Source organism: Hyperolius riggenbachi, chromosome 8 (genome assembly GCF_040937935.1).
Source record: "Hyperolius riggenbachi isolate aHypRig1 chromosome 8, aHypRig1.pri, whole genome shotgun sequence".
Lineage (NCBI taxonomy): Eukaryota > Metazoa > Chordata > Amphibia > Anura > Hyperoliidae > Hyperolius > Hyperolius riggenbachi.
In genome coordinates this window covers 233,187,837-233,212,846 of record NC_090653.1, presented here as the reverse complement: position 1 = coordinate 233,212,846, position 25,010 = coordinate 233,187,837, and the positions used below count along the sequence as shown (strand labels likewise).

General features: G+C 43.0%; 1 protein-coding gene across 1 annotated transcript in view; it reads right to left on the bottom strand.

Annotated features, from left to right (window-relative positions):
* BGN (biglycan) overlaps window positions 1–24,436 on the bottom strand; it is a 208,927-nt gene extending 184,491 nt beyond the window's left edge. The window contains exon 1 of the mRNA XM_068248334.1: window positions 24,162–24,436. The gene's annotated coding sequence lies outside the window, so the exon portion shown is untranslated. The remainder of the gene's footprint in view (window positions 1–24,161) is intronic.
* Window positions 24,437–25,010: the final 574 nt, after the last annotated feature.

Genomic DNA, 25,010 nt, shown 5'->3' with positions numbered 1-25,010 from the left:
TTCAAGTTCCTTGTACCAGAAAGAAATTCCATAGCTCCCAACCTTCCCTTTTTCAGAGAGACAGTCTCTCTTTGGGAACCAAATACCTCTGTCCCTCTTTCTTCTTAATTTCTCCCTCTTTTTGGACTGATGTACATATTTATGCAAATATATGCATTTTTCTACTGACAGTTGTGTTTATTTGTATTCTCATCCTTTCCATTTATATATTTATTATTTTTGAATGTTAATATGACAGAAACTACTGATGACAGAAAGGACTAGTGTGGTTTGAATGATAAAAGTTCATCTTTTTTTAATGAATTCTTCGCAGTGTGCGTTATTAGAGTTGTGGCAGGGGTGTGTCTTAAAGGTGTCCCTCCTTCTTATCGCAAAAAATTGGGAGGTATGTAATTCATTTTGGCTTATGAACTTTCTGCTGTTTCATTTATCAAAGCAAGCACTGCTGAAAGGGTAACACTGCAAAGGTAGGATTTATTCACACATTCCATAGTGTAAAGCAGTGCACACTGTTTCTCACCGCCACTGCCTGGTGATCCCAGTCACCAACACTGCACTCACCAACAGCAGATTAGTGTAATGATACTTGAAGCAGTGGAGCCGAGTGGCCCCATTTACTTTGGATACAATGGACCCACAGAACACAGCTCAAAACGTTAATTGCTAATTAATGTAAGTTTACTATCAAATGCATAAAAAATGGGAGGCTGAGTTGGCTCTTTAACTGGTTGGCGTCCCACAGGCAGTATATCTATGCCCTGCAGGACTTCATCTAAAGTCCCAGGGGCGTAGATATATGTATCTTGCTGCGATTGCCCACATGCATACCCGTGCATGCTCCCACATGCATTCTCGTCGCCGCTAATCAATGAATGGGAACACAGTGCCTGCTGTGATCAATGATCACCGACATTAATGAGATGCCGGTGGTCATTGACAAAGTGAAAGTAAACATACACACACTATTCCTGCTGTTCATAAAATGAAATAAAAATAAATAAAATTCCCAATTAATTTAACCACTTAATACCCTCACTCTCCCATATTTACCATAATAAAACACTTGTATATAAAAAAAGTGACATTTAAAAAAAAGGGGGTATATATTACTATTATTTTTGCAAATAAGGGCTTGTAATTAGTGAGGGACACAAAACTGAAAAAACACACCATTTATTTCCAAATAAAATATTGTCCCTTATACATTGTACTAGGGACATATTTTAAACGTTGTTATAACCAGGACAAATGGGCAAATAAAATGTGTTGGTTTTACACATTAGCACATTTCATTTTAAAACTATAGTGGGCGAAGACTGAGAAATAATGAATGTTTTTTTTTTTTTTGTCATTATTCCTATTAAAATGCAGTTACAATAATTTAATTCTTAGCAAAATGTACCACCCAAAGAAAGCCTAATAGATAATTTTGTTGTGATAAGTAGTGATAAAGTTATTGGCGAATGAAAGGGAGGAGCGCTGAAATGTGAAAATTGCTCTGGTCCATAAAGGGAAATGGGTTACGGGTTGCCATGGGAAACACCATCATCCATTTTATTCCCTTTAGTTTTGAAAATGAATTCCTCTGTGTGACTTTATGTAACTTTGGGATTACAACTTTTGGCAGCAGATGCTGGAAGTTGAAGTTACACAGCTGGATAAACAGATGTTGGCTGTCTCTGATATAAGTTCCTCTTCTCTGTCACACGATCACATCCTGTAAGGAAAATGGCTGAAGGAAAACTGTTGTTGTTGCCCTTGGCATCCAGATTCACTTACAGTGAGACAATTCAATATGCTGCCTCGTGATCTTTACTTGACAGATAGAGAACTGAAATATCAGCACTCCCCATCCTCATAGATACCATTATCAGCAGCACGGTGGCGTAGTGGTTAGCTCTCGCGCCTTGCAGCGCTGGGTCCCTGGTTCGAATCCCAGCCAGGGCACTATCTGCAAAGAGTTTGTATGTTTTCTCCGTGTCTGCGTGGGTTTCCTCCGGGCTCTCCGTTTTCCTCCCACATTCCAAAAACATACGGATAAGTTAATTGGCTCCCTCTAAAATTGGCCCTAGACTACAGTACTTACACTACATAATATAGACATATGGCAATGGTAGGGATTAGATTGTGAGCTCCTTTGAGGGACAGTTAGTGACAAGACATATATATATATATATATATATATATATATACATATATATATATATATATATATATATATATATATACACACACACTGTACAGCGCTGCATAATATGTTGGCGCTATATAAATACTAAATAATAATAAATAAATAATAATAATAATTATTATTTTCAGGAACCAGACAGGTCAAGGTAGGTTATGTGAAAAAAATGTCTTCAATTCATCCCTTGTGAGGAACAGTGGATAAATGGAGTGGCATAACTACGGAGCCATGATGAGCCACAGTGCAAACTTTACACTGCCCCACCCCTTGTCCCCTAGTACAGTATATGTAGGATAATCACAAGATACAGACCAACAAACACTGTGTGGTGAGTGACAGAGGCAAAGCTAGGGTTTTCAGCACCTGGGGATGAAGAGTTTTTCGCCGCCCCCCCCCCCCCCCCTGAACAGTCATGCACAAAAAAATGGGTGTGGGCATGCATCAGAATTTGGGCGTGGTCATGGGTGGAACCAAATGTACAAATGCGTTTTAGGTAGCCAGATGTGCTCCATTCCCCCGTATAGATAGCCAAATGTACCCCCTTCCCCGTTCAAATTGCCAGATGTACCCACCTTTAGATAGCCAGATGTGTAATAACAGCAAAAGACTCACTGGTTTCAACATTCTGGCGATGACATAATCTCTCCTTGGTAACAATGGCATCTCTTGTCACATGATGCAGATGTTACCAAGGAGAGAATGCTGGGCATGCTGAAGAAGTGAGATGACGTCATTGCCAGAACGTTGGAGCTGATGACTCTTCTGCTGTTATGTTTTCATACCTCTCTGCAGAGGGAGAGAGGAAGAGAAGTGGGGCACTTCGGGCAGCAGCAAATTGCCTCTTACCAGAGCCAGGACAAGGTCCTCCAGCACCCAAGGCTGAGACACCAAAGTGCACCCCCCATTCCTCCCACCCCAGCCGTCACACACCGATTTCTATTAGACTAAGAGGCACCCCAGGGCCCCCAACACCTTTATCTCTAGTTTTCTGGCTTGCCGTCACTGCCATGTATATCCTTTTCTTATATCTCTCTGCTTCAAACACAATAGGGGAATGATAGTCGAGTGAGTGGTGCGCCCCCTCCTACACTGCGCCCTGAGGCTGGAGCCTCTCTCACCTCTGCCTCGGGCCGGCCCTGCCTCTTACGCATGTGGGGGTGCAGAGGCCACGCTGAGCACCGTCACAGTGCTTTGCCTTGGTATATACGCCCCCATTTCCCCTCCCCCATAGCTATGCCTCTGCTGTGTGAGAGACAATTAGGTGGAGGAAGAGGGATGGTTTGTTAATGACTATCACTATTCAAAGCACATGTACAAATAATCATTACCAGTATAGCACCAATAAAGACCCATGCAGATACTTGAGAAGAACCCCATGTGAACCCTCTAGGTCTAAGGGCCCCCTTTTGCAACAACACTAGTAGCTGCTGACTTCATGGCAGCATACTTTTGGATCTAGCTCACCCGATGACCCCATTGGACCCATGACTTGATAATTTGCCTCTAAAGAGATACTTTTCCCTTTCGTTCTGGTTTCCTATTTGCTCTAACACTTCCTAATTACTGGATGGATTACTATTAATGACAGGGAAGGACAGCTGCTTCTTCTAGAACTGATGCATTATGGCTAGAAATATCCATATGGCTACTCAACAGATCTATCGGGGCATGTCCTTCAATAGACATTATGGCCCATATGCAATTCACCTTTTCTCCTGGCTTTCCTCCTAGATGATATTTTCACACCTTGTCAATAAAAACCCTTTAAACCATTTACAAACAAGAAAATACTCATAATAATATTTATATTATTTTGTACCTATTTTTTGGTACTTTTTTAGTTGCAAAGTGCTGAAAAGATATTTTAAATGGAAGATAGTCAGCTGGAAAAGTCAAGAGGTACTGCCTCTGCCTGTGAAGCCTGAGGTCATGAGTTTGACTCTCGGGTCAGAAAAAAAAAAGGGTGAAAATTTACTATCAAAATTATCTTGCGTATTTTTTGAGTGCTGGGGGTTTAAAAGGCATATTATTGACCAGGTGTGAGAATATTACTCAGGAGAAACAGTGAATTGCATGTGGGCTTATGGCTCACTCCATGAGGGGCGTGCCATCTTTCTTTCACCAGAAACAGTTAGTGAACTAGCAAACTGATCTTCTAAAACTATGTTCATATCCAGTTACAAGGTGAACTTGCTTTATTTACCGTACGCAGTGGAAGAAAAGTCTCATTAACCCCCTAGGCGGTACGCAGTTTCTGAGGCTGCGTCCGCAAGGAGGTTTTTTGTTCCTACTTTTTTTTAAACGCTTTAGCTAGCATTTCGCTAGCTAAGCGTATGTCCAAAGTTGCTCCGCTCCCCCCCATGCCCGCCGATCGCCACGGGCTATACATACCTTGCCACGATCCCACGAAAAGCGCAGTTTCTCGATCGGCTTCCGGCGTTGCTATGATGACGATCGGAGATGACGTCATCCGCAATCCCGATCGCCGTCATAGTGAAGCCTGGAGCCGATTGGGCAGCTGCGCCGGTGTGGGAATGCTGGGGGGTATGTATACCGGAAGCTATTGCGGGCAATCGTGGGGGACCGGAGAAATTTTTAGCATACGCTTAGCTAGCGAACCACTAGCTAAAGCGTATGGCACCATTTAAAAAAAAAATCGCCCTGGGGCCATGTGATCCTCCGCGGCGGCTACCCCGTGTGTAGTACTGCGTTACCGCTAATGAGGTTAAGGCTGGATTCACATAATTGGACCTGATCCAACTCACTTTTTCTCCCAAGTTTTCTCCGAGGTCATATTTTTACACAATAAATAAAATGCTTTTTAAGCCACCAACAAGCAAGAAAATACTTTTGACAGTACTTTTTTCACCTACTTTTTGGCACTTTTTTAATTGCAGAGAGCACAAGTTATTTTAAACAGTAGCTGAAAAAGTATCTCCTAGTAGAAACCTTAGGAGAAAAAACAAATAGGATCGTGCCCTATGTATGTTGCATAACACACATTATAATGTGTGTGAACTGCAATGGACACTGTACATGCACCATACACATTCATTTAAAGCCTGCATGCAGCGTGTTAGAGTAACATGATCGGTTGCAATGCAGACATGAGAACAGCTCCTTAGCTAAATAGTGTTGTATGGGCAGGGAAATGACAACCAGAATTATTCTGCAACACAACCGATGTGTGAGTGCTCTACTCTGCTGTCTGTTGAATAAAAAATATTTTTTTATTAACAGCATTCAGTATCCCACAGATATGCTGTTATGTAATCAACAGGAAAATGGAAATGTTTATACTTATCTATGGTCAATTTCCTGTCCTGGTTTACTTCAATGGCAAGGAGAGTTTTCTCTCACGGTTACTTACTACAATTCCGGTGTGTGTGAATCTAGTTACTGGTCCTTTGGGGTCAGAAAAGTAATAGTAGACTCTTAGGCCCATTTCACTCTTGCGTTAAAAAACTGTCTGTTTGCGGAACGGATATGTACAAATGAAACAAATGCGAACGGATCGAAAGTTAATCTATGGAACTGTTCACATCTGTCCATTCTAACAGATCCATTCCGTATGTTCCCGTGAACGGACCACAAGTTTGCTGTTGCACCGATTTTTCCGGACCGCTGAGCTCAGCAGACCGGAAACGGGAGAGGAAGCCCTGCATTGGGGGCAATGAGAGAATGGATTGTTTCTTCACACTAGTGAAGAAACGGACCATTGTTTAGTGGCAAAATCCACTGGGGGTGGGGGTCTATAGAGATGATAAAGTGCACCTGAGCAGGCAGGTGAGGGAGGGTTAACTTACCCAGGCTTCTGTCTTCTTCCGCCTTCAATTGTATCCCACGTCGCGTCATGTGACTACCACGGTTCCACCTGGTAGGAAGAAGCGTGGTAGTCATGTGACATCATGATGTGGGACGCAATTGAAAGCGGAAGAAGACAGAAGCCTGGGTAAGTTAACCCTCCCTAAACGCCTGCTTCTGATCAGAAATGCAGAAATTTCAAGGCAGGATCCGAATGAGCATCCCTAGTGTTGAGTTTGCAAGCTGTACACTGACTACTCTATATTCTATCACAATGTCCTATCTTCAGTGTTGTCCCATCAAAAGATATCATGGGCGTAGCAATCACCCTCGCGACCACTGCCATCGCAGCGGGGCCCAGAGGCTTTGGGGGCCCATCCACCTCCTTTTCCTCAACCGCAAGTGCCAATTAGCAAAAAAACCCTCCCCATTCGCTCACGAAAACCGTGTGCAGGAGCGTGTGCAACTTTTTCCTGCTTCCAGAGGCTGCTTCACTCCTGCCATTCGCCAGCTCCCAATCCCATGGGGTTCAGGGACAAAAGGGGACTCATGCTATCATTTTTGCAGGGGGCCCTATTAAGTCTAGTTACGCCCCTGAAAGATATAATAAAATATTTACATAAATAGTGTACTCACGTTTGTGAGATACTGTACATGACTGCCAGGATACATTATACTTTGTCCTGCAGATGCTGCATTTGAGTACAGTTCCCTATGTATCACTATCACAAGGAAGATGCTTAAAGGGGAACTGAAGTAAGAGGTATACGGAGGCTGCCATATTTATTTCCTTTTAATCAATACCAGTTGCCTGGCAGCCCTGCTGGTCTATTTCTCTGCAGTAGTATCTGAATAACACCAGAAACAAGCATGCAGCTAGTCTTGTCAGATCTAACTTTAAAGTCTGAAACACCTGATCTGGTGCATGCTTGTTCAGGGGCTATGGCTAATAGTATTAGAGGCAGAGGATCAGCAGGGCTGCCAGGCAACTGGTATTGATTAAAAGGAAATAAATATGGCAGCCTCCATATACCTCTTACTTCAGTTCCCTTTAAAGTGACACTGAAGAATATAAAAAAAAAAACGGAGCAAAGAAAAAAGTCTCATATTTTTATTTTCACTTATACAGCTTTTTTTTTAGATAACATTGCATCATTCTCTAATATGTGCAGTTTACACATTACACTCAGCATTTTAAATGATATCACAGAGCAGAGCTAATTACCTCTTGAACTTTCCTCTATAGGAAAACCATAAACAAACAAGAGACAAATGAGAGACATTTGAGAGAAGAGCTTCAAAAGACAGTGCTGTCCACGACTTTTTTGGTCATGGAGCTCAGATAAGCTCTTTTGCATAGATAACAACAATGTTCTTAACTCTTCCTTTACTGGAAGCAATATCTGTGCTGCTAATGTTTTATTTCTTAGCTCACTTTAGATTCCCTTTAAAGCGGATCTGAGATGAAAAGCTAACTATAACAAGTAACTTGTCTATAAATCTTACCTAAAGTTTAGATAGTTTACACAGCATATCTAGCTGCAATCAGCTTCAAAAGTTTATGATTATTTATTCCTGTAATACAATGAGGGCAGCCATGTTCTGTTTGTCACATTATCACAGTCTGAGGGCTGGAGATGCTATCAGCTTGCCTGTGTGTAAATTCAGTCCCCTCTCCTCCTCCCCTCTGCCTCTGAAATCTCTGGCTAGTAACCTCCTCCTCCTCCTGCCCAGACTGAGCTCCCATAAGCCCTTGCTACAGTGTCAAGGCACTGTGAAAAGCTGTGGGCGAGGCTTGTTTAGTTTATAGGGAATTAGAGTATTAAAACAAAAAAGTATTTGGCTTGAGGAATGCCCTATAAACTATATGAAACGAACACAATTATGCAATAAGTACAAGTTTATCTCTGATCTACTTTAAGCAAACCATGGAGAGAGTTACTCTTTATGAATCACTGGGATGACTAATAAATGGAATGACCCTTTGATTAATCATCGTCAGTATTGCAAATGAACAACTATTACTTAGAAAAGTCCCTTTGTCCATATAAAAGACTGTAAATAAGTAGAAAGACTGCTTCCTTTGTAAGTGGTTTTGGCCAATATTTCGCTTTGTGGCTAAAAGTCTGCGGTGGAGTATAAGGCGCTTACTCGTTGCAGGGAGGTGTGTGTGATGACTTCACTAGCATAGACCTCCCACATTGCTGCTCTCTGCTAATGTTCACTGATTAAATCATGTTTACAAACAAATTGTGATGGGGCCATTACAGAGAGCCAATGCAGACTCCAGGGCAGAAACCTTTATGTTCTCCCTGTGTAATCTTGAGATGATTTCACTTTTTTAATGGACAGAACAGGGGTATGCAAAATAAAATGTGATGTATGAAGTGTTGAGTGTAAAAAAAAAAATTGAACCAAATGTTCCTCTACTTGAGTCATCCTCTGTTGCTGTCTTGGTTGCACAGTGTCATTTTAGTTTACAAGCAAATTTCAGGTTCCTGTGTGAGGTCTAACAGTTGCTGCAGACACCAAATGGTTATATCTACCTATAAGGTCCTCTTGAAAGTAGTGTGGTTGCAATGAAGAGTCAATCCAAGGTCAAACAGGCAAACAGTGAAGTCCAAACTTCACAGGATGGATTACTCAGGAAGAAGGGCATCACAAACACAAGCTAAAAATGAGTGTGGCGCTTATTAGGGATGAGGCACATCTAGTGGCGAAACATGTAGGGGGTTGTACTTAACCATTTAATGACAATGGCACGTATTAAAACGTCATGCTTTAGCCTGTTAACGGCAACATGACGTTTTAATACGTCACGCGTTCCCGCTGCCGATCCGCACATGTGCGCATTGCTACCACCGCCGTTTTCATTGGGATCCTGTGCTAAGTGATTGGGGAAGAGGACCGAGCGGTCCTCTACCCAATTGCAATGCCTGGAGTGAATGGACATGACCGCGGACAGCGGCCACGTCCATTCACAAAGTCAGGAAACTATCACAGTTAACAAAATGTAAAAAAAAAAAAGTGATCACTTCCTATAACTGGAGAGTGTTCACTAGCACCATCTTGTGGCCAAAAAGTATATCACACATACAGGCACATACATACTATGTACATACACAATCTTAATAAAATTAATAAATTACACTTCCAACCCCCCCCCCCCCCCCCCCCTCTATATTTTATGAGGGGAAATTAATTTTACTTTATTACATAGGGGCTTGTAATTATAGCCAGAACAAACAAAAAGAAGAAAAATAACACCTATATTTCAAAATAATATATTGTCGCTATACATTGTGATAGGGACATAATTTAAATGGTTTAATAATCGGGACAACTGGGCAAATAAAATGTGTTGGTTTTATCCACAGGAGAATGTTTAATTTTAAAACTATAATGGCTGAAAACTGAGAAATAATTATTTTTTTCCATTATTTTTGTATTTTTCACATTAAAACGCATTTAGAATAAAAAAAGCAAAATGTACTACCTATAGAAAGCCTAATTGATGGTGAAAAAACGAGGTATAGATCATTTTCCTGTGATAAGTAGTATTAAAGTTATTAGGGAATAAAAGGGAGGAGCACTGACAGGTGAAAATTGCTCTGGTCCGTTAGGGTAAAAACCCTTGGGGGTGAACTGGTTAACAATGCACCACTGAGCATTGGTGCAGATTTTCTGAATAGAGTTTCACCTTTCACCTTAAACCAGTTTATTTAAATTCAAGGGGATTAAACTATTACTCTGTCTCCTACTGTGAAAAGTAAAACCCCAAGCTTTTACCTTCCTTTATTCTTACTACTGTACATGACTGCCGTATGTCATGTAAATGGTGTAGTTCATGACAGGCGTAAGCCTGAGTGTGTTTGATTTGAGCATTGTTAATTTGAGTCCTTTTGCTGCCTTCCATTATGTAGGTTTTTTTTTTAGCAATTCTTTTTTTTGTCTTGTCCCCATCATTTAGTCACTCATTACGATACTACACCCAGGCCACCTTCCAACACCCCACCCCCCCTCTCCGCCACCACCTCAACACCTAGCCCTTACCCTGCCTTTTAATGCCAACCTTTTCCGGACTCCTAACCTTCTTCCCATTGATGTAAATCTTTTTTAGATACCTAGCCCTGTTATTAGACCTTAGCTGATGTCCAACCTCTCTTCCTCAACATTAACCCATTTCCTGCTAAAAACCCTTTCCCAACACCTAACCCTGTTATCTTTCAACGCTAGCCAATAAAGCTGAGCCATCCAAGCTCTAACCCATGACAGTATCCCTCCTAAACTATACCTAATCCTTATCAATACCTCAATGGCATTGCTAGGGAGATGTGGTAGGTGTGGACTGCCTCAGTGTCACCACCAGAGGGGATGATACCTGGCAGAGTTTTAGTGGGTCTGCTCTTACTGCTCCAGATCTGGCCTGGTATATTGGATGGAATGCCTGCACACACTCGCATATCCAAGCAGTGTCTTCTAGCACTTACAAATACTCAATAATTAGACAAAGGTAGAGAAGGAGACCAACAGATCAGGTTGGGGTTGCAGCATCCCTAGGAGATACAAGTCTGCCGTCATCCCATTCAGGGCAAGCTGGGAGCAATTTATCAGGGAAAGGTCACTAACTGGTGAGATGCTACCCAATTATGTTGTTTGGGGTCAGGCTGTCTAACTGATGTTTGGGGAGACAGATATTAGGGGCCATATGCAATTATTTTTTTTCACCTGAGTTATCTCCTATGAGATAATTGTCATCTTCTCTGTAAACTAAATTTTCAGCATTTTACAATTGAAAAAGTACCCAAAAGTAGGTGAAATAGTACTATCAAATTTATTTTGAGTATTTTCTTGCTTGCTGGTGACTTTAAAGGCATTTTATGACAAGTTGTAAAAATATCACCTAGGAGAAAACTCAGGAGAAAAAGTGAATTGCATATGGCCCTAGGTGGCCTAATTATGTTATTTGGAGGTCATTATGCCTAATTATGTTGTTTGGGGTCAAGCTGCCTAATTATGTTACTTGGAGACATGCAGATGCGGTCTATTTCTTTTACTTGAGAGACATATAACTTATTTATGTGATCTGCAGGACATGTTGATATTGCTTTTTTTTGTTATAGTTTTATTTTAAAAACCATATTCTTCTGCAGAGCGATATACTGTAAGTAAAGTGACCAATAAACAATTGTTTTATTGGTTGTTGAGTGAGTAGAAATCATGGCAAATATTGATCAGTGGACATGTTGCATCATTATTTATCACATTCCAAAACCAATGAGGTCATTTTGAACTTGTAAGTCCCTTGGAAATGCCATCTTGCTCATGCTCACATTGCCATGGCATTCCTGACCAATAGCTTATCATCAGAAAATCAATCAAAACAATGAATTGCCCAACAAGTTGACCCCAGATTGCCTTGTGTCCTAACTGTATCCTATTACAGGTAATAATATACACGCAGTGGCTGCTAGAGCTGCTATGGGGATCCCTATACCACTGGTTGACACTTTAAGTTACCGTTCTGGGTGGCACCCACCCTAGTGAACCGTCTCACCCCTTATTGTATTCACCCTAATGTCAAATCCAATAAGCAGGAGTCTTGACAGCCCATGAAGCTGAGATCAGTGTGTTTGTGAAAATCCTGTTATTTTAAAGCTAATGTTCAGTGAAGAACAATCAAACAAAAAAACGATACTCACCTATAGATAGGTAAGGCTCTTGGTCCTATAGAGCCTTACCGCTTCTCTCATGGTCCCCTCATTCCGGCACTATCACCCTGTTCCAATATCCCACCACGGGAGGCTTTGGAAGTCTTCGGGAGCTCGAGTGCTTCCAAAGACGGGCGGCTCCGTACTGCGCCTGCATGAGCTTTACTAAGAGCACACTCCTGGAGGCACAGTGCAGAGCCACCCGTCTTCAGGAGCACTCGGGCACCCAAAGACTTCCGAAGCCTCTCGTAGCGACACAGAGCAGTATTCGACCGGTTGGTTGGATGCTGCTAACAGGGGTGACAGCACTGGAATGAGGGAACCGTGAGAGGAGCAGTGAAGGCTCTATAGGAGCAGGAGCCTTCCCTCTCCATAGGTAAGTATCTGTTTTTTGTTTTTTTCTTACTTAACATTTACTTTAAAAACACTATCTGCTGTAGAGGCAGATGTGATGAGGGGATGGAGACTGCACTTTGGGAGATTGCCACCTTCTTCTAAAGCTGAATTGTCACCTGACGATGGATCAGGGGAACCTCACAGCAACGCCTTCCGAAGAAAGAGGTTCCCTGATCCATTTTCCAACCTGCGGGAACACGTGACGGCACATGACAGGCGTGAACAATCTTAAAGATCCAATCTTTTATCATGGTCGTCGTTATTGCTGCTCGTCGCCAAATGGTGTTCATGTAATTGCGTGCCTGTACCCCTGAGATCGTGGATCGTTTATTGGAAGAATCAGCGTAAAAATCAGGTAGTGGGTACGGGCCTTTACAGTAGTGGACAGAGAATCTGTTGACTAAGGTAACCAAAAACTCCACTCCAAATAATGTTCTGGGTTTGTGGATCAATTTTCTATTGCCTTGGATAAACCAAAAGTGTGAATTCTTAAAGGGAACCTTAACTAAAAAAAAACATGAGTTTCACTTACCTGGGGCATCTACCAGCCCCCTGCAGCCAACCTGTACCTGCGCAGTCACTCATGGCTCCTCTGGTCCCCCGCTGCCAGCTAGTTTCGTTTTTCCTGACTGGGAGTCGGCCGGCCGCCATGCGTACCTTTTTATGCATACCCGTGTGTGCAGGAAGCTATCGCGGACATTAACAAGTACATAAAATTTTTACGCATTGCACCTGTAATGCGTAAAATGTACTTGTTACTGTCCGCGATAGCTTCCTGCACCAGCAGGAATGCGTAAAAAGGTACGTATGACGGCCGGCCGACTCCCAGTCGGCAAAAACTAAACTAGCTGGCAGCGGGGGACCGGAGGAGCCATGAGTGACTGCGAGGGCACAGGATGGCTGCAGGGGGCTGGTAGATGCCCCAGGTAAGTGAAACTCATGTTTTTTTTTTGCGTTAAGGTTCCCTTTTAAGCTACACATACATCCTACAATTCTGTATATACAGCAACAACAGACTGGAGATGTTTGTTCAAAGTTTATGGGAAGATCTAACTGTATTTGTTCATACAATCTCATATGAATAATAATTGCTTGAACAAATCCCACAAGATAAATTGTTTGTTGTGCCTAAAGTCTTCTTGTACACATGGTAGATGGTTCTTAGCAGAGGTGGCCAGGCAGTGTACTTTCTCCAATGGATCAACAAGATATCCGGACTGGTGGATCGCTTTAGCTAAGCCCAAGCCGACAGTATTGTTGTCCATATCACCCTGCCCTCTTTGCAGGACCGGATTTACCATAAGGCACTGTAGGCAGGTGCCTACAGGTGCCTGATGGTGGAAAGGCAGCTCACTCCCCTCCCAGAGTGACTCCCTCTCTCCTTCCCTATGCAGAGTCCTGCTGAGAGTATAAATGAGAGGTTACTCACCCAGCTCTTTCCACTGATGAGATCTTACCTCAGTCAGAGCCACCTCTAGCTACTTAATACTGAGTGTACTTCTGGCTACCTAATACTAAGGGGCACCTGTAGCTACCTATGAGGGGCAGGGGAAGTAAGTGAGAAGTGACAGCCAGCACACTTGCGGTGCGGGTCAGCGAGGGTTTATACAGGTTCATGGAGGGTGAAGTCTAGGGTTCCATTACATCTGTGCCTATAAGCTCCTTTGAGGTAAATCCAGGCCTGCCACTCTGTGCTCTCGAGAGGGAAGAATCTCAGATGGTGTCCTAGATGAACCGAGGCACGTTGGAATAGAAGCTATAGAGTCTGAGGGCCAGATTTATCAAAGCATTACCGGCAGTTTTTTTCTTCTAAAACTATTCTAACCAGCAGAGGAACTGTTCTGCATGATAGTAAGAAACTTCTTAATTCCTACGTAATAGCAGCAGTTTAGTGTGCATTTCTAGAGCTGCACTACAGTTAAAAAAGTGCAAATCCATCCCTAAGCTGCTGCAGATTAAGAAGTGCCTCATAGCAGTTCTCCATATAGTGCAGCAGTGCAGAGTAGATGTGATTTGTGAAGGGCTCCTCTCCCCTCACTCAGAGCCTGCTGGCAGCAGATGTATTGGTTACCTCGGCAACAGCAATTTCCCTCACACACTGCACTGCCCGAGAGACCTTCCTAGCACCTCCTATTCCTAACAGTTTAAGAAGGAATCTGCACTATCTAGTGATTTCTTAGGATGTCTGAGTCAATTCTGCACAGATTTCTAAAATCCTACTAAGATTTTGTCTCAGACACTCTTGATAAATTGAAGATTTAGAAGATTGAAGAAGAATACCTGAATACTTGTCATATAAAACCCATGGCCCACTAGCCGTTTTATCGACGACATCTTGATCATCTGGTCTGGAAGTGAGGAGGATCTTATCCAATTTCACAGGAACTTCAATGCCTTCCATCCCACAATCAACCTGAAATTGAGCTACTCTCACAGGGAGATTAACTTTCTTGACACATATACATCAGAGAGAACAGCTTACAAACGTCCATGTACCGCAAACCGACGGATCGTCCCACATACCTCAGGTATGACAGTTTCCACCCCAAACATATAAAGAATTCCATAATTTACAGCCAGGCAATAAGATGCAATCGGATCTGTTCTGACAAGGATGACAAAGACAAACACCTGGGTTACCTGAAGAAGAATTTCATAAAACAGGGATACAATCCTCTAATGGCTGAGACCCAAATCAAGAAAGCTAACAACATCCCTAGGACTCAGCTCCTGGAGTACAAGCAGAGCCAGGAAGAGAGCCGTGTCCCACTGGTAGTAACCTACAACCCACGCCTGGAAATCTTAAGAAAGATTGCAAAAGAACTTCATCCTGTTCTACACAAGGATCAGAGACTGAAAAAGATATTCCCTGAACCTCCCCTCCTAGCGTTCCGACAGCCACCCAATCTTAAGCAGATGATAGTGAGGAGTGCCTTAAATAGGCCAGAACAGAATGGAACATTCCCCTGCCGAGGGAAAAAGTAAAAGTGTGGGACCTGTAAACACATCCATTCCACTGACAGGATACTAATACCGGGTACACAACAGGAATACAAAGTACAAGGCACCTTTTCCTGCGACTCATCTAATGTGGTATACGTGATCATGTGTGCAAAATGCCCCAAAGGAATTTATGTGGGAGAAACAAGTCAACCACTGCGTGATCGCATGACACACCACAGATCCACTATTAACAGCAGGAAAAAGGATATTGCAAAATATACTGATCTCCCAATACCAACACACTCTTGTTTACCTGGACACAGTTTAAGCGATTTTCGCGTCACTGTATTAATGGGTGGCTTCAAATCGGGAAACATGAGACTAACACAAGAAACTAAGTTTATACATTGGTTCAAAACTGTAGAAGATGGTTTAAACAAGGACTCTAACTTCTTGTGCTGGTACGATGGGTTTTAAATGCCACAATTCTTTTAATTTAAATTTTTCTATCTTTTCATTCATTTTTGTGCCATATGCTGTGTAAGATGGAATTCACTGGCACTATTCATTTTATTTGCTTTCATGTGCTGGCTTGAAATGCCACAATTCTTTTAAGCTTAGAATTAATGGTGCATGTAACCATGGGCGTCCGCAGAAAATTTTCCAGGGGGGGGCAAAAAGTGGGGAGTTAAAAATTTGGGCTGGTGTTGTGTGGCGCGCGTAGCGCGCCAAAAAATGGAGCTACGTCATGCGGCGCGCGTAGCGCGCCGCGCCGAAAAATGGGTGTGGTCATGAACCAGAATGTGGGTGTGGTCGTGGGTGGAGACAAGTTTACATGAACTAAGCAATGGTGGGACATTAGATTAGGACAATGGTGGCGAACCTTTTGGAGGTCGAGTGTCCAAACTGCAAAGTCACTTTACTATCACAAAGTGCCAACAGCAATTTAAACTAAATACAAACGTTTTAACTCATACATGAACATTATGGAAAATTAAGTTGAAAATAAACTGTGAAGATAAACAATTTCATCCATCGTACTCCTGAAAAAAATTATTCATTTTTTTTAGAACCTCCCAGTTTCATTTTCTGTTTTAAAAAGCAGAAAAAGTAGGTTTAATGCTATTGTCTCATATGATGATGATTCAGCTTTTTCCATAGTCTCGCAGTTAGCAATCATGTGACCCCCAACAAGACAAATTCAGCAATCATGAGGCCCCCCCCATCAAGACAAATTCAGCAATCATGAGGCCCCCAACATGACCAACTCAGCAATCATGAGGCCCCCAACAAGACAAATTCAGCAATCATGAGGCCCCCAACAAGACAAATTCAGCAATCATGAGGCCCCCAACAAGACAAATTCAGCAATCTTGAGGCCCCCAACAAATCATGAGGCCCCCAACAAGACAAAGTCAGTAACCATGAGGCCCGCAACAAGACAAATTCAGCAGTCATGAGGCACATAAATAGACAGCTTTTCACATAAATAGGCAGAATGCCCCCTTAATATGTAGACACCTCTCACCTGGCAGCAGTTCCCCAAAATACACTCAATCTGACAGCAGTGGTTCCCCAAAAATAGGTAGCCCCAGGTCTATAGGTGTCCCCAGAATAGGTGGCCAGCGGTATAGATGTCCCCAGAACTGGTAGCCAGGGGTAGAGATGTCCCCAGAACAGGTAGCCAGGGGTATATGTGCCCAGTATATGTAGGCACGGGTATATGTCCCAGTATATGTAGGCAGGGGGTATATGTCCCAGTATATGTAGGCAGGGGTATATGTCCCAGACAGTATATGTAGGCAGGGGTATATGTAGGCAGGGGTATATGTCCCAGACAGTATATGTAGGCAGGGGTATATGTCCCAGACAGTATATGTAGGCAGGGGTATATGTCCCAGACAGTATATGTAGGCAGGGGTATATGTCCCAGACAGTATATGTAGGCAGGGGTATATGTCCCAGACAGTATATGTAGGCAGGGGTATATGTCCCAGTATATGTAGGCAGGGGTATATGTCCCAGACAGTATATGTAGGCAGGGGTATATGTCCCAGACAGTATATGTAGGCAGGGGTATATGTAGGCAGGGGTATATGTCCCAGTATATGTAGGCAGGGGTATATGTCCCAGACAGTATATGTAGGCAGGGGTATATGTCCCAGACAGTATATGTAGGCAGGGGTATATGTCCCAGACAGTATATGTAGGCAGGGGTATATGTCCCAGTATATGTAGGCAGGGGTATATGTCCCGGTATATGTAGCCAGGGGGATATGTCCCCAGAAAAAGTGGCCATGTGTGCAGGAGGAGGGGAGCAGCGGAGAGAAGAGGGAGAGCTATGGGCACTCACCTTAGGGGGCTCTCCCTCCCTCTCTCGCTCTCCCCTCCGGAGTCCGGAATGAAGTGTGCAGCGGCTGGCAGCGGTGGGCGGAACTTACCTCCTCTCGTCGCACGCGCCGGATGGATTAGCCGCTACTCTGGCCTGATCCAGACCAGAGTGCGGCACCAGAACTTCCGGCGCAGGAGCGAGAGGAGGTAAGTTCCGCCCACCGCTGCCAGCCGCTGCACACTTCATTCCGGAGGGGACAGCGAGGGAGAGAGAGACCCCTAAGGTGAGGGAAGGGGGGGGAGACGTCCGCCCTTCCCCACTGTGCCCATAGCGCTCTCTCTCTTCTCTGCGTGTTCCCCTCCTGCTGGCTGCACGGGCACGCGGCCAGGGGGGGGCAGCGGGCGGCCAGGCTCGGGCAGATGCCCGGTTTTGCCATATGTGCGGACGCCCATGCATGTAACCAGGCCAGTTACCATTTGAATTCGGAATTTACGATGTCTCTTCATCACCAGAGTCTGCTTTATGTCATGTTGAGGATTCTATTGATCTTATCAATTTAGATAGGATGCCTGGGAAAGCCTCCTCAGTAACAGTTAAAGCATCTAATTACATTTATGTTTGCTAAAAAATGTTTCTCCTCTGTATGTCAGTGTATATAAGCTGTGTTTTTCAGTTTTGGTCAGGAACCAGTCCGACGAAGGCTTTTTATAAGTCGAAAGCTCACTGTTTATCCATCTCTAAGTTAGCCAATAAATGGTATCATCCTGATTCAAAACTTCTTACTCTTGATAAGTGTCCCCCTGAGACTCTTAAATCCAGCAGGTAGAAAAAGAGGGCTGTGCATATCCCTTGATAAAACGTCACTTTTATTTAGATTCTAACAATTAAAAAGGGATTATCAAGGGATGTGCACAGCCCTCTTTTTCTACCTGCTGGATTTACAATCAATCTTTTTGGTTTGATGCACTCCCCCAGTGACTACTCAGCTCTCCTGTGCATGGTTGCCTTTTGATATATTCCCCCTGAGACTCTTCCCTATTGATTTCGTCACAGCATCACGTAACTCATCAGGGGCTACTGGTAGCCCCTGATGAGTCACGTGATGCTTTGGCAAAATCGACAGGGAAGAGTCTCAGATGGCTTCCTAGATGAACCGAGGCACGTTGGAATAGCAGGCTGGAGGACAGTGGGGTCACGGCTGGGCAGATAGACCAGGAAACCACGCGGGGGAGAGCCTGCTGGCAAAACTCTATGCTTGTTATACCTTTTGGAATCGAATCCCAATTCCTGTGGGTGACAGAAATGCTACATGTGTATGCACCTTAAGAACCATCAATGGCTGATTTATTTTCATGTGCCTGGGCTGGTTTTCAACAAAAGATTGCCTGGCAATTGAATGTGGATCTGTATGAGGCATAAAGTGTACTCAATCTCATGGGTAACAGGCTGAGCCTGTACAGTGGCATTGCTATCCTGGAGGCTAGCGACACGTCTGTTATGGAGGGAGGAGGGGTGATGCATGGGGTGTGAGTGTGACAAAGTGACGCGCGACATGCAGGGTGAGTGGGAGAACAATACGCTCAGGGTCGCTGGGCTTGACGGATCTTTTGGTGGCATCTAGGTGGTCTTCATTGCCCACCAGGCTGAGTTTAATATAGCGTTTGTACTTAGTATTACGTAAAGGGAACCAGAGCTGAAAAAATAAAGATTTTATACATACCCGGGGCTTCCTACAGCCCCATACGCGCTGATCGAATCCCACGCCGCCATCCTCCTCTGCCCGCAGCTACGAGAACCGGCTCCCCGCTGTTCCGTCAGTTGGAGCCAGTCTAAGCGTAGCAGAGGTGCGCTCTTTGCGTATCTCTGCAGCAGTGTATGGAGAAATACGTAGAGGGCGCACTTCTCCCGCGTAGCTGGCTCCGATGACGTCAACGGCGAGAGCCCGTTCTCGTAGTTGCGGGCAGCGGTGGACGGGGGCGTGGGATCGATCAGGTATGTTTTTTTTCATTTTCTCAGCTAGGGTACATCTCTGGTACCCTTTAAGGTACATACACATGTCAGATTTGCGCAAACGACCCGTCATTTGGACGTCCAAATGACCGGTCGTTCGGACGTCAAATCGGGCGTGTGTACAGTCTGTCGTTCCGCTTGGCGGATCGTTCAAGTCCGCTCTTATCAGCTGAACGACAGACTGTACACACGCCCAATTTGACGTCCAAACGACCGGTCGTTTGGACGTCCAAATGACGGGTCGTTTGCGCAAATCTGACGTGTGTGTATATACCTTTAGGCTGTTCAAGCTCTACTGATAAGATCTGCCTGACTGATAAGTAATCCTTGGCTTTCAAATAGTTACTTTCCATATGCATAAAATTTCCTGGCAGGAACCCGTGCTTTGGAATGTTAATGTACATTTTAGCGTACGTAGCAGCTGAGTATACAGGGAAAGTTTGCAGCTAGAGACCAGGGATGAATTGCTTACTACAAGCATAGAGTCTTGTTTTCTTATTCACAGTTCACTTCATTTAACAATATAGCCAGTCTCAAGTCAAAAGTCAAAGAAATGGAGATTGTAGTGATAACACATGATAACAATGCCCAAACATGATGCAGTCAAATTGGCCATTGTTTTTGTTTATCAGTTGTATAAAAAAAATTAAACTTTTCTTTCGATTGATGGAGCTTGGCTGACTTTGTAGAAATATTCAATAAATGTCTTATAAGGCAGGCAGAATGTTAATTCCATCGATCTGGGAAAATATTTGTTCATAGAATTGTAGCCTATCTACAGTTTTCCAAATAGAAACTGATGGATGCGGCGCCAAATTGCCATTGATTACCCAGTTAGTGCAGGTGTAGAAAAGGAATTACATGAGGTTCCTTCTTTGTTCAGCTAAATGCTGCTAAAGAAGGGAAATATCTAGGTGGTTCCTATTATATAGAGAGTACCGAAGAAGTGCAACCTAAAGGACACCCGAGGCAAAAATAATGAAATAAACAATTGTATCCATCTTCCTTCTCCTAAAAATGAATTTTTAAGATATTCCAGTTTTTTTATGTTTTAATTGTGTTTTCTCAATGACACATTCATTGAAGTATGCCAGAGCTAAAATGTATGAACTATTCACCTTTTTTATCTCTTTCCTGGTCTCAGAAGCCATTTTCTGCTAGGAAAGTGTTTTATAGTTGGAATTTCTTATCAGTGAGGGTCACACTGTAGTCACTTCCTGTCAGGACTGAGTCAGCCACTTACATGCCTGATATTTAACTCTTTCAGGCAGAGAAAGAAAAAAAGGAACACAGCATAGTTATTTGTGTGCTAGGCACTGTACATACCCATGTCTATAATCATGTCACATGTCACCTTGGGTATCCTTTTAAAGGTCATTTAAAAAGTCATTTTTAGGAGAAGCAAGATAGATACAATAGTTTATTTCATTAGTTTATTTTCGCCTTGGGAGTCCTTGAATGCAACATCCATGTACAGCAACCCCCTTCTTTCATGTACATATGTTGCTCCCCATTTGGAGCCTCTGTTTTCCATTTGGATTTTTTTTTTACATATTCAACAACTGCTTTTCCATGTCCAACTACCACCTTGAGCAGCAGCCACCCAAGGCCCGTGCTTTCATGGCATTTCTAGAAATCCTACCCTGATTATTTATGTCCACGTCTCAGTGATACCCGCCCTTCTAGAGCAACTTAATATAGCTACAACAAAGCAGCAATGGTCATGTGGTCACCACAGCTTAGCTCAAGTTTAAGGTGCGTATGAGTCTTTCTGTAAACATATATTCCTACTCTTCTGGTGCAAGGGAATTATTGGATGAGAGATATCTTTTCCCAGACTTGGGCTATGACTTAGTGAAGCACTGACATATGTTTACAGCTCTTTTTAAATGAAAGTGTGACAAAAAAAAAAAAGACTCCTCGGGAATTGGAAATCGGAATCAGAAATCCCTAAAATCGGTAATCAGCATTGGCAGAAATCGGAATTTCCCCCGAAATTGGAAATCAGCACTTCTGACCATTGCTTCACCTCATATACTCACTCCAACCTGAATTATTGCAAATACCTTCTGTCAGAAGGCAAATTTCTGTTTTCCATAGCATTTGTGTAAGAGGGCTAACCCTTACACACTCCTAGGAGTTCCGGTTCACCATGAGCTTGCTGAGCAATCTGTAATTTTAGGTGAGTAACAAAGATCTTTTTGGGGGGTTGCTTTAACAGGAACAGGCCTATGAATAAGCCTAGTTTGCTTAAATGACAAATATAGTGATTTTGACCCTGACTGTTCAGGACTAATGAGTACAACAATGAGTAAATCTAAGCAACACACCCCCCAGCCAGAGCTCGTACATTAGTTTAAAAAAGGGACCCCTTGAAGACAACACTGTGGGCCGCTCCCCACCCCTCACTGACCTCCAGTCAGTATCTGAGAAGGATCCAAAGATGCTATTACTGATTGGCAAGAGAATGCGGGTTGGGTTCCCAGTATTGGCTGAATTCCATTATGGAGAATAGATCTGCTCTCCACTACAAATAAATGTGTAAATGGCTGTATTATGTATGTGTTTGCATCCATGTCGAATGAATTTAGAAAAAGATAAAAACAGACTAGTTTGAGGCAGAACAAATGCACTGAAGAGCATCCCGCCCAATTCACCAATCCCCACTTTAGCCGTGAGAATGATCTTAGATTATCATCATCTTTTACACCATTTTCATTGGTTGCCCTGGGCTACTGCAATTTAACAGATGCCCTCTTCTTGCTTCCTATGGGTAAGCTGGTCTGCTTCTGGGCTCGTTTTGTTTCTGCAGCCACACCATACAAGCTGAAATTAGCCTAAACGCAGTCATTTATCAAATCCTAACCAAGCATGTCTTTGTTAATAAACTCTGACACCCCTGATGCAGTAAAGGACTGACACTAGAAACAAAAAAAAATAAGCAAGAGCCTGTAGGTAATCTATCCCAGATCAACTGGCGATCAGTGATGCGGGTATCTGCGCAGCATCCGCCCTTCCAACACAAAACTGAGAATATGTCAAGCCTGGCTGCTATCCTAAGGCTTCTCCGCAGGCGGTAACTGGAGACTGCGCTAGCTGGTCCTCAACTCCCAATGCTGTCTCATTCATACATTCAAGATGTTCCGGCTACTATCTTCGCCGTCCATTCAGCTCAAGTGCTGCTTAGAAAGTTTTGTATTAATCCACACAACGCATACCAATGAACACAGCTGGGGTAAATCCTATTAACAAAAAAAACTCTCTAAGGCTCTGCAAATTGTCACTATTAGACATCTACATCCGTTACAATTAAAACATCCTGCAAATGACAAAGAAGTATAATATCGCAGGATGAAACATCTTCAGCGCACGTTCACAGGCAAGTCTTCAGTTAATTTCAGGAGGAGAAGAATACCGCATAATGCCAATTATCAATTCAAATTAAAACTTTGGAGGAACAGAACAGTAGAGTAGTGCGGAGTGATTGTCAGGCAAGTCTATGCATTGTTAGGAAGTTTACTGCAAACTTCTATTCTCACTGTGACACGTTCATCAATATTACTCCATACCACTCCCAGCGATCACAAGCAATGCTTGCCTGCCTCCAAAATCACATTCCTCAAGGCAATAAGCAACGTGTTCAATGCTGTAACCTATAGCAACCAATCAACATGTGAGTTCCTAAGATCTCTGATTGGCTGCTGTAGGTTAAAGTGGCCACATACTCTCTTACAGCAGCAATCAATTGCAAATCCAGTCATTAAGACCCAATGGGCTTGATTCAGAAAAGCGTGATAACTGCGTGATAACTGCTATCACGGCAGTTATCACACGATCTTACGCTGCATGATAAACAAAGGTTTTCACTTGATCATGCATGTGAAACGCACACGTAATCACGCGCAAACCTTCATTTACACGCGAACGTAATCCTTTACGCATGCAAACCTTCGCGTTTGGCAGATCGCATGATAACTGCCGTGATAGCAGTTATCACACTTCTGTGAATCAAGCCCCATGTGTCCAAATGTTTTTCTTCCCTAGAAACAAAACGACAACTTCAAACTGATTAGAGAGTGGGGTCGATTGAAAACATTGGCAGAACATTTTTGATCAATCGGTGGAGAATTGATAGACTTGCGTTGCATCGAATAGTGAAAAAACCGTTATAAATGTCAGACTTTGATCATTACCAGATCAAACATCTTCGCTAAATCAGGTGCTGTTTGTGGTGTGAGTCAATATGTGATTCCACTAAATGACCACTTCTTTCAATTGCATTATCAGATTCTTCAGAAATTGTATAGTGTATGGTTGCCTGTACAGTATTTATGCATTTATAGTCTTTGTACTTTCCTCTTTCTTTGTAGGCAGTTTTGTGCACGGCACTCCCTAGCCAATCAGGGAAAGGCAAGCATCAAGTAGTAGAGACTTGCAGCAAGAGTGATGCTACCATCCTACGGAGAGGGGAAAACTAGTTTGTGTACTGAAACAATATTCCCTGAGCCAGATAGAACATTTACAGGTGCCTTATCTTCCTAATGGCCAATCTGATTGCCACAAGCCTCAAAAGATCTGTACATTTGTAAATAACCACTGCAACAAGCAGAAAATATACTTTTATCAACTGACACTATACCCTCCTGATAACACCTTTTTTCAAGTCATTGCAATAAACCTTAACATGGTATCCAAGCAAAGAAACTATTGCTTGCTGTTGCTATGTTAAAAAAAACTTTTCCCTGGGATAGATAAAGGAGAAGGCTTTAGATTTTACCTTGTTTTCTTCCTTTTGGGCTCAAATAATGACTTCCTCCCGGACAAATGCTCTAAACGTCTATTTTTTTAAAAAAAAAGTTTCCAAAAGTAACTGTCCCGTTCTCCAGAGGAGTTGATTGTTTCACAAGTCTCTTTCCTCTTGACTTCTAATTCTTGTGTGTTGAGGAGGAGGAGGAGGCACCCACCCTACTGCACCCCTTAGTCTGAGTGACTGGACTCAGCCTCTGACTGCTCCAGGGTTTTGTGTGTGAGGTTTGTAATTTCCTTGCAGACAGCATAGAAGCTCAGCTCTCTTACCTCCTCCTCCCCTCTCTCTCCCTCACAGTATAATACATTTAAACCACGTTGGCTTTCAGTGACATGTGGCTTCTATCACCACACCTGCCAGAAAAAAAGAAGAAAAAAAAAAGGCCAACAGCATCTGTGTGCCCTTCCTTATGTTTTTTTTTTCCCTTTTCCTTTTTTCCGGGAAAATATCCTGAGGATGGTTATATCCCCCAAAAAATAAAGCAGTTCCGCATTTTTTTTTGCTTTGATTGTGGTGAAGGACAGGCTGTTCTCGCATTGGCCTAGGAGATCCTGTTTGGGCTATCACGATCTGCTCCTGGGCAGAGTGACGGTATGGTGCGCAGATTTCGGGATTTGCAACCTGTGTCTGATATCTCCAGGCATGGGTTATATACCAGCGACATGGTTCTGTTTAGTAAGGACAAGCCCCTTTTGACTCAAATCTTCACATAAAACCGCCAAAATCCTTATTTATTTTGGATCACTTTTAGATAACTTTATGGGTATCAGAAGGATTATGTGTTTTTTTCCCTTTTACTTATGACTGTTTAGAATTACA